Genomic DNA, 9,613 nt, shown 5'->3' with positions numbered 1-9,613 from the left:
AAAAAGACTGGGGTAGAGCAGAGAATTGAACTTGCATCTCAAGAGTCCCAGGGTAGTCTCCAAACCAGTGGTCTACCCTTCCTCTCCCTGCCCTATGATCAGTGCACTTGGACTCCTTCTCTATTCTTTTACTTCAGATTTTATAGCAAATAAGTTAGGAAGCATTCATGAATAATGAAATGGGAACCTGCTAAAACCTCTGGAGAACCGGCTGTAATCCTAGATATCTGTGTAGTTTGGTTGATATTTGGGTAGTGGAAAAATTAAAATGTATCCAAACTACAAAGATCCTAATGGTGCATTTATATTCTGACATTCCAGTAATAGGAAAATCAACCTGATCTTCTTTAAGTTTATAGTAGGATGAAAATCTTTGATAAAATGAGAGACAGATTGTACAACTGGTTCTAGTTGATTTAACCATGTCTCTTTCTTTGTCTCTTTGTGTCCCATGAGTTTGTGTTAAATCTGGGAGAGGGAGAGAGAGTATATTATTCAGTTCAAAATGTTTCAATTTCAGGCTTTGGTTAGATTGCTTTTTAAATTGGAAGAGGCTGAGCTGGCCTGATGATTCATCAATTTGGGAAGATAACTGGTAGATTCAACTGCTCTCAACCAACATTTATTCCAGTCTTCCTTAAAATAAAGGACTGTAATCCCAATAATTAGCACTGAATTTCTGAACTGTAATAGTTTAGACAGGAAACAGAGGGGATTATTTGCCTGTAGGGCCCTTTTTTTTTTTTTTGTAAATACAAGGCTTTTTTGCATATGAATAAGGAAAGCAGAGATGTCTGTGTGTGGCAGATGGTCTGGAATTCCTTTCTCTGAAGAATCCAGTTTGGAAATGAAATGTATATTGTATTCTGTTCTGTGTTTAAGGGTAGGAAGAAAACAGTCATATAGGAACATGGGTGGAGGTCTCAGTAAAGCATTTGTATTGACTTTTATTCATGACAAGATAGCAATGTACGAAATAATAATAAAAAAAATGAGCTTAAAAAAAAATACACATGGCATCTGGGGAGGAGGCACTCCAGATGGTGCATCCAGAGCCTAGCACAGTGACACTTCCAGGGGCTACTCTCAAGCTGCCAACACAACTGGTGCTGAATCTTCCAACTGGGCCAGATGCTACAGCTTGCTCTTGGCATGGCTTGCACCCAAAAGAAGAACAGAGTGGTGAAATTCATATAACCTCATTATAATGGGAGAGCAGTGCATGTGCTAGTACAAAAGCAGGGTTTTAAATGTATTCTATGTCTTGTCTTTCTTTCAGGCTACCATAACCCCATGGTATCTGAGGACTTTTACTGTCCCTGGAGCTTGGCGTGGTCCAAGAAGTATCCCACAGGAAAGATGCTTAGCCGAATGCCTTGAGTCTAAAAGGCACAGAGAAATGCAGGAACTGCCAACGTTCCTGTTTCTGGGCCCAGTTGGAATCAGGTATGGGGAGGTGTGGAAGAGGGAAAGGCCACTAATAAGAAAGGCAGCTTGTTGTCATCTGTTTGTGTTATGATAGTACATCAACAACAGATGTTGAACAGACATAGGCAATGATGGTTCCTGCCACAGCTGCCTCACAATGTGGAGGCAAAGCTTCACGGCAGCGTGGTCCAGCACATAAGACACTGGGTACTATTTCCAGCTTTGTCACTGACCCAGTGTGTGGCCTTGGGCAAGTCACTCCAACTCTGCTTTGCCTGTGTTTCTCCTCCTCTTTGTCTGTCTTGTCTGTTATGACTTGATAGTCCATGTCTTTATGCAGAACCCAGCACAATGAAGCCCCTGCATCTCCTGGTAACTCTAGGTAATGCTTAGTATAAATAATCCAGACAAAAAGAAACAAATAAGGAGCATGGGCCTTATACCAGACTGGGGCCTTGGAAAGGGTGTGATCCAAATGTGGGGTGAAGGGCCAAGACAGTTCTTTTTTTCCTGATCTGGTATCCCAAACAGCTCTGCTATTGGTATACCTTTCAGAAAGCAATATCCTTTTAAATACAGCCCGCTGCGGTGTGGCAGCATGCAGGTGCCTTGCGGCAGTGAAGCTCTTAGAGCCCAATACAAGTGAAGTGGGGAGAGGGAATTGTAAATTGGTATTATTAATAATAATAATATTAATGAAAAAGCTCCCAAAGATCAAGGGCCTTCAATTTAATTATTCCTTGTAACAATATACAGTAAGAAAAGAAGCTGCCTAAGCCAGTAATGGGCTTCTAGCCCTTTCCTTATTAAATTAATTCTGTTTCACATCTTCAGCTTTTTCTCCCCCCATCTGTGCAAATTTTTATAAATATTTAAAAGAAGAGTTAGAAAGAAAAAGCTTAAGGAGAGCAGGAGCCGCTGACAAAGGACTGCGGAAGAGAAATAACTTATGAAATGCCTAGACATTTTTGAATAAATATCCTTTCATTTTTATGACTATTATAATTCTTTTTCAAGTACTCTTATGACCGGATCCTGGATTTCTTGTGCATTTAAATCTCCCATTAACCTCAATGCCACAAATACTCAAAGAACCCGGTCTTGCTTTCCTCGTGCTCAGTGGGACTTCTGGGTTTGTAAAGAAGAGAAAATTGGACCTTTAGAATAATCAGGCCACCTTTTTATATTAAATTTGGTTAGTAGAGATTGGAAGTAATCAAATACTGCCATATGAATCATACTGTCTTTAAAATATGATCATTGCCGTGTTTCATCTAACTCAGAGGGGCGACTCTGACTGCACTCTGCAAAGATAAAAATTAATTACTCACTTGGTTCCTTTACGCTTAGCTAGCTCATAGCATAGCATTTAGCTCTCTACGTAATCCAGAGGTGAATTGCTGGCTCCACTGAAGCTAACAGCAAGTCCTCCGTGGGTCTAGGATTGCTTCTTGGGGGTCTAGTAGAACCAGATCAGGAAAATATGTATGACTATCAATAGATACTTAAGAAATTCTTCAGAATATTTAGGTAAATGGAAGGAGTGTTCATTGAGGATACTGACATTTATTTTTAGTATACAGTATGTGAGTGTGTCTAGTGAACAATAAGAAAATGTCAAATTATGCTGGATGTGCAAATGCTAGAGGTATGTGCTGTGTGGGTTGGTTCCTGTAATTCTTTGCCTAATAGCATGATTTATACGCTATTTTCCAGTGTTTATATTTTATTTATGCTGCACTTCTGAGATGATAATTTCAGTATCTTTGAATGTGGCACTAAAATAGATCATTTAAATCCCAGCGGTATTCTCCTTCACTCAGAGGAATGATGTTTTAGTTGTAAAGCAGATCACAGGTATAAAGGTATTATTGGTGAGGAAATTTAAAAGAAAAAGGACACTTGCATCTTCTGTTGCTATGACTAATGAGAGTTGCATATGCAAGTGGCTAGTTAGATGAACAACTAATTATTCTGGTGTGCATTTGACAGATATGTACCCAATATAACAGGAATCCTGCGCACAAATTTCACTCTCTCAGGGTTAGATTCCTATTTTGTACAAACTGAAGGTACCCAGATTTTGTTAAGGTGGGCAAACCACCAGAGGCCGTAGGCGTTGCAGGTCAAGGAAGAAGTATGGCCAGACTACTGCTTGTTCTGGCTGTGCAGAGCTGGCAATCAATTCTTGAGGGCCTATGGGCTATTCTAATCCTAATTGGGCTTGAGGTGATTGTAACAGGCTCCTGCCCAACTCACTGCTCCCTGCTGCTGGAAGGGACCCAGCGCCTTCCCCTAGGGCTAGCGTGCCCAGGGAAGCAGTGCACACACATCCCGCAGCCAAGGTATCTGCATGCGCACCTTATATCCAGCCAGAGGCTGGTTGCTTTCCCCAGGGCAGAAATACTCAGGAAAGCCCAGGAAGCATTGGTCATCAACAGAGCACCAGGGACTCATCCAGATCCCAGCTTGCCCAACTGTGGCCAGTGAGCAGCACAGCCCAGCCCCGATGCAATGCCCCATCGCATGCAGAGAACCAAGTGGAAGCACCCAGGTCAGGTGGGACTGGGAGAGGAGGACAGTTCAGTGGGCCCTGAGGGTGCCAACCAAGGGGAAACTCTAGGTTGGGAGCCCACTGACACCACGTGCACTGCCAGAGCATCTGCAGGCTCAGAGAACGCTGATAGGGGACTGGTGAAGCTGCAAGCCTCATGCAAGCACAGGAGGGGACACCATGAGGCAGTGCCATCCCTGCCTGGCCTAGCATCAGGGTGGGGAGAACCTGTGCCAGAAGGCCTACCTGCCAGGAGGCATAGAGAGCCCAAAGGTGGGTGAGCTGGGCACTGAATCAACCCATGCCCAAAAGGGAGTTGCTCAGTGCAGGGGCATCATTGCTCAGTCTGAACTATGTAAATTAGATTTTCTGTTGTGTTGCGATTCTTTGAGCAATACAGAACAGCAGGATTCTCACCGCCTCCGTTCTCACCGGGCATCCAGCGTAGGAGGAAAGCCCCATCATCATGCCAGGACACTGCCAGGGCTGATTGTAATACCTGAGTGGAAAGAGGTGAAGTGTAGGGGAGTAGGAGCCCCACAGAATATGTGCCAATAAAGCCATACCTGGACCCTTGGGGAACCACTGGTCACCACCTCCAGACAAGCAGAGGTACACCCTGCATGAACAACAAGTTGTGGTGCGTGAATAGGCCCAGGTGCGATGTGATCCAAGGGGAAAGGACGTGCCCTTTGGCAAGTACAGTGAGTGTGAGCCTGTCAGTAATGCAGATGCAGCTGCAAAATCAGGAGCTACCTATGACTCTTTCCTTGATAGTCCATCCATTCAGCTGAGAAACAGAGGAGACTCCCTATGGTGAATATTGGCCATACTTTTACAACCAAGCCTCAAATGCCTTTCACTAATTGCAAATCATTGTCTTGTGGGAGATTGTAGCTGAACAACTAAATATAACATAACCCCATGCATCTTTTTCCTAATCTCTGTGTTTCTGACTCTGCCACTTAAGAGCAGAGCGGGGTGAGCATTTGAATAATAAATTCCCATTAATGTTTGTTAAGCTCCAAAAGTGAATTCTGATTTAACCAAACCCATGACCCATTTACGCTCTCTTCGTATCTGAGTGCTCAGCTAATGAATTACTTTCTTCCGACTGTTTGCTCAGTTCTCACGTGCCCCATTTAATAAAGAAATAACTTTAAACAGATTCATTCTTTAAGTGTCCCCCTACCCCCCACTCCTTCCCCAAGCAGTAGATTTCATTAGGGTGGAGTTCCTGAAGTGTGGGCAGCAAAATGCCAGGTCATCCATGGAGAAACTGCTTGGTCAGAGGGATAGCAGCCTAGAGGAAGGTCTTGTGGAGCTTTGTTTCCCCAGTGAAGAGACTGAAGAGCTGTGACAGGGCACATGGAGCTACTTAGCCAGGCTAGCCCCTAGCGCCGCAGGGAGAGGAGCTCCTGGCAGCAGTGCTCCCAGGAACAGCTGAGCTGGGGTCTGTGCTGGTGGTTTGTGGAAGGAGCTCCAGAGCAGGAGGGGCCAGAAGAGCTCCCAGCTGGCCCAGAGAGAGAGCGGGGCTGGAGGCCAAGAGGGTCTGGGGCTCAGAGAGGGAGAGCTTGAGACTAGGAGGGCCTGCCTAGAGAGGGAGCCTGGAGCCCAGCATGGGCAAATGAGTGGGAGCAAAACCTGGGAGTAATGTCAGAGCCCAGAGAGAGGTGTGTGTGTCAGCAGGGAGCTCCGAGGTCTTGAGTCCAGGAGGGGCGAGCATCAGCAGGGTCAGGGAGCCCAAAGGTCTCACTGGCCCAGGAGATGGGCCAAAAGCTGAGCAGAGGGCCATAGCTGGAGACTGGCAGGGCTGGAGGAGCTCAGGAGGCTCACCTGGCCTGTGAGCAGGGCCTTGGCATGGATAGGTCAAAGGCTGAGGGGTCCCAGCTGGAGACTGAGGGGGCCAAGGAGCCTGTATTTCAGGAAGGGTGAGACCTGGGGCTGGGGAGCCTGTAGCCCATGAAGGGTGTGTGTTAGCAGATCATCTGCAAGGCATACGAGTGGGTATTGTAGAGGATGAAGCCCGCATAAATTGACCTTAAGGCAATGACTACAGACACCTATGGTCAGGAGAGCAAGATCAGGCTTGGGAAGTCCTGGGGCCAGCCTCCCTTTATCTAGAAGCTCAATACAGCAAGGCATGGCAGAAGAAGGGACGACTGCCCAAGGTGGGTGAAGTGGATAAGGGCTGAGGGGACTCTTTCATGGCCACCCCTGGAGATGAACCCTGTCACAGGAGCCCTCTGGTTGCTTGCCTTTATCCTTCGTTGCAGTGTTACTCTGCTCACCACTCTCTCTAAGAGCTGTGTCCTCTGTTTTTTCCTCTTTTAAGGCATAGCATGTGCTCTCAGTGCAGCAGGGAGCCTCTATGTTTGTAGCTGGATCTTGTTCTGGTCTTTAGGCAAACTACTTATGATTCTGTGTGCTTTATAAGGGCATGCTCCTTTATCCCTCACCATTTGCCCCAACAGCACATCTGTGTAAGGATCAGGTTATATATATCTGGCCCTCTATTAAAGTTAGAGATCTCATACACTACATATTACCTTGCTTGGGTCCATAAGTGAAACAATTCTCTTGTCTCCTCTTGAATCCCAGCTGTAGCCACCAAGCTGGTGCACAACTCACTGTGCTCTGGCATGATGTATAACTTAAAGCACTTGAGGTGCATGTCTAGGAACTAATAAACCATTTCAGCACCTCCTCCCGTCATCTGGGAGCCCCACAGAGGCAGTCTGACAGTCGAGTCATGATTTGGCAAGTGGTTTTATGACAAGCACTTTCATGTTCTGTGTTTTAGTACCCAATAATATGCCGCTTAAAGAATTTCATTGACACAATATTAATAACTAAGGATTTCAATATGTCTTGAATACTTCTTGTCACCTTGTTTTTTTTAAAGAGATGAGTAAGTTAAATGCTTACTGGATAGCGCATGGGGAGAAATTGATTATAAAGCTATAACTCAGGCAGAGCTTAGCTAGTTTACATCAGAAGTATTCTGCAACAGAGTTAAAGCTTTAATAATCAATATCTCTCTCCATGCATTATGTCTTTTAAATATGGGAGACTTATTCAGTATAACTAGACAGTTATACAACTGCTAATTAAGCTATGCATGGTTATTAAAGAAGCCTGGCTTTTTTTCTTCATGCCTGATAGGGAAATTACATTTTTACTGTTTTATTATCAGTAGAAGGCAGTCAAAAATAATCAGTTGCACACCTTTATTTAAAGTTAAGTGAAGCTTAATGCTTGTGATCTATCATTTATTTATTCTGCTCATCCATATCTTCCCAAAGCATGCTCACTGGCCTTCTCCAAGCATGAGAGTTAAACTTCTGTGGAAAGTTACTATTTCTTTAAGAGGAGAGTAGTCTGGGTATTGGATATAAAATTGCTAAACCCGAAGGCAGACTTCAGTTAAGGAAAACCCTGTGGCTAGTGTTGAGCCCAGCTTTCTTTTGTGTTTTTTCCTGTTGTTACTAATAGACTTGAGTTTGTTAATTTGGACTTGGATTTTTTACCCTTGGAATCCTCACACTTCCTGCCCTATGGGGTCAGGGTGGCCTTGGCGACACAATGTGTATATATAATTTGAGCCCCTTTTTTCTAGAATTCATGTTCGTGGTCTCTGGTGAGAGTGGGATTTATTGATGGTCTTTCTCAGTTATGTTTCCTTTCCTCTAATAACAGATTTTTAGGTCATTTTGGTAATTTTTTACTATTTGGTCACTGGTGCCTTGCATGCATGACAGATAATAAGAAATGAGTTTCTTAGTGACAGGAAGACTCAGTAGCTCAAGGAAGTAGCAATAGGACAAACAGAGCCTTTTACTACTAGTTGGTTGACTCACAACCAGTGACTGAGGGTTGGTATCATCTAATGGTGTTTTTCCTCTAACAACCGTAGTGGCATGTTCATGGCATAAAACTGTTTGTAGGTGGTAAAAGTCCTTAAGCAGTTCTTAAAGATTTGACTGGAGAGTTACGACTCCATTGAATCACTGGTGGTTTGCTTTTTAAGCCTTCATCTGCCATTTTAGACAAGACTATTTCTCTGGTACTCAGTACCTCAAGTCTTGCCATAACATGGCCCAAATTTTGGGCATTTCACAAGTGTTAACTGCTGGAAAAAATTATTCGGAGAATTCGTCACTTTTTCATCTTCAAGTCTTCACTTTTTCATCTTGAAGTCTTCAAATCAAGACCGAATGCCTTTCCAGAATGGCATTTCTTGGAAGCGCACACAGCAGTAAAGGCTCTTGCGTATTAAAGAAGCAATTCATCTCTTAAAGTTCCCCATATCTCAAGGGCAGCTTATCTAAAGCTGCAACCCTTCAGGGAGTATAACGTTTGATAAGTCAGTTGTGCTGGCCAGTCCGGTATGGGAGCAAGTACCTCACTTAACCGTTTTTTCTCTCTCCTTTTGAATGGCTACTGATCCTGAGGGTGTTCAGTGTAGAGAGGAGACAAATAACAGACCACTCAACAGAGACATACAAAATAATGGGTGGTAGAGAGAATGTCAGTCAGCTGCTTCTATTTCTCTTTTCTCACAATACAAAGTCAGGAAGTCAGTGTGTAGAATCAAATGGTAAAACACTGTGCTTTTCTTCTAGGTGACTCGAGTCCAAAAAAGGTTGGTTTGTTCAAGAACTGACAAAACACCCAGCACTGGGTTTCCTCTGGGCAGTAAGATGTAGCTCAGGTGCGGGCAATTATTTCGGCTGGAGGTCCACTTAATGAGTTTTGATGAGCTGCCCGAGGGCCACAAGGGTAGCCCCACCCTTTGACAGGCACCCTGCCCTCTGGTTGCCATCTTGGGACTGGAAGTCCCACCCCCTAACCCTTGACATTTGTCACTGGATATTCCTCCCAGTGGCCTCAGAAGTACTCCTTTTGGAAAGGGGGTTTGCCATCGTGGAACTGGGAAAAAAATGCTAAAAATAAAACATTCACAATAATGTATTTTAATTTTATTTAAAAAAAAAAAAAAATGTCCCAATTTGTGTGTGTGTTTGCATTGTGTATGTAGAGGTGATTGCATAATAGCTCAAAATGAGGTCTTGCTCTTGTATATTGTGGGGTGTATGGAGGGGTATGGGTGGGTGGGTATGGGTTTTGTCAGGGGCTCTGAGTGTGTGAGTGCAGATGTGTGGATATGGGTGGGTAGGTATGGGGGGTTTGTGGAGGGAGAGGGTGGCTAGGTGTGTTTGTGTGGGTACGTGTGTGTGGTGGGGTGTGTGCGTGTAGCAGTGAGCGGGGCTCCCCCCAGAGGTGTGTGGGTGTAGATGAGAGCAGTGTTTGTGGGGTGTGTGATTGTACGTGGGGGAGGGTGTGGTTGTGGGGCTTGTGGGGGAGGGTTTGAGGGTATGGTGTGGTGTGCATGGGAGCCCCCCATGCATGCCCCACTCAGTTGGTCAGCATCCGCCCCCACCCCACTACAGCCTGGAGCCCATGTGCCATGTGGTGCTTCCCAACCACTGCCAAGAGTGTACAGCCCCAGTGTGCCCCACATCTGCTCCACACTGTTTGACTGTGGCACATCCTGTCCCCACCCAGGCACGCCATGGGGCTGGGGTGGTTCTGTGGTAGGACTGCCTTTCTAGGTAGCCGATGTGGCGG

This window comes from Alligator sinensis, unplaced genomic scaffold (assembly GCF_000455745.1).
Source record: "Alligator sinensis unplaced genomic scaffold, ASM45574v1 scaffold1291_1, whole genome shotgun sequence".
Taxonomy (NCBI): Eukaryota; Metazoa; Chordata; order Crocodylia; family Alligatoridae; genus Alligator; species Alligator sinensis.
The sequence above is the reverse complement of the archived record's forward strand: the minus strand, read 5'-3'. Positions refer to the sequence as shown.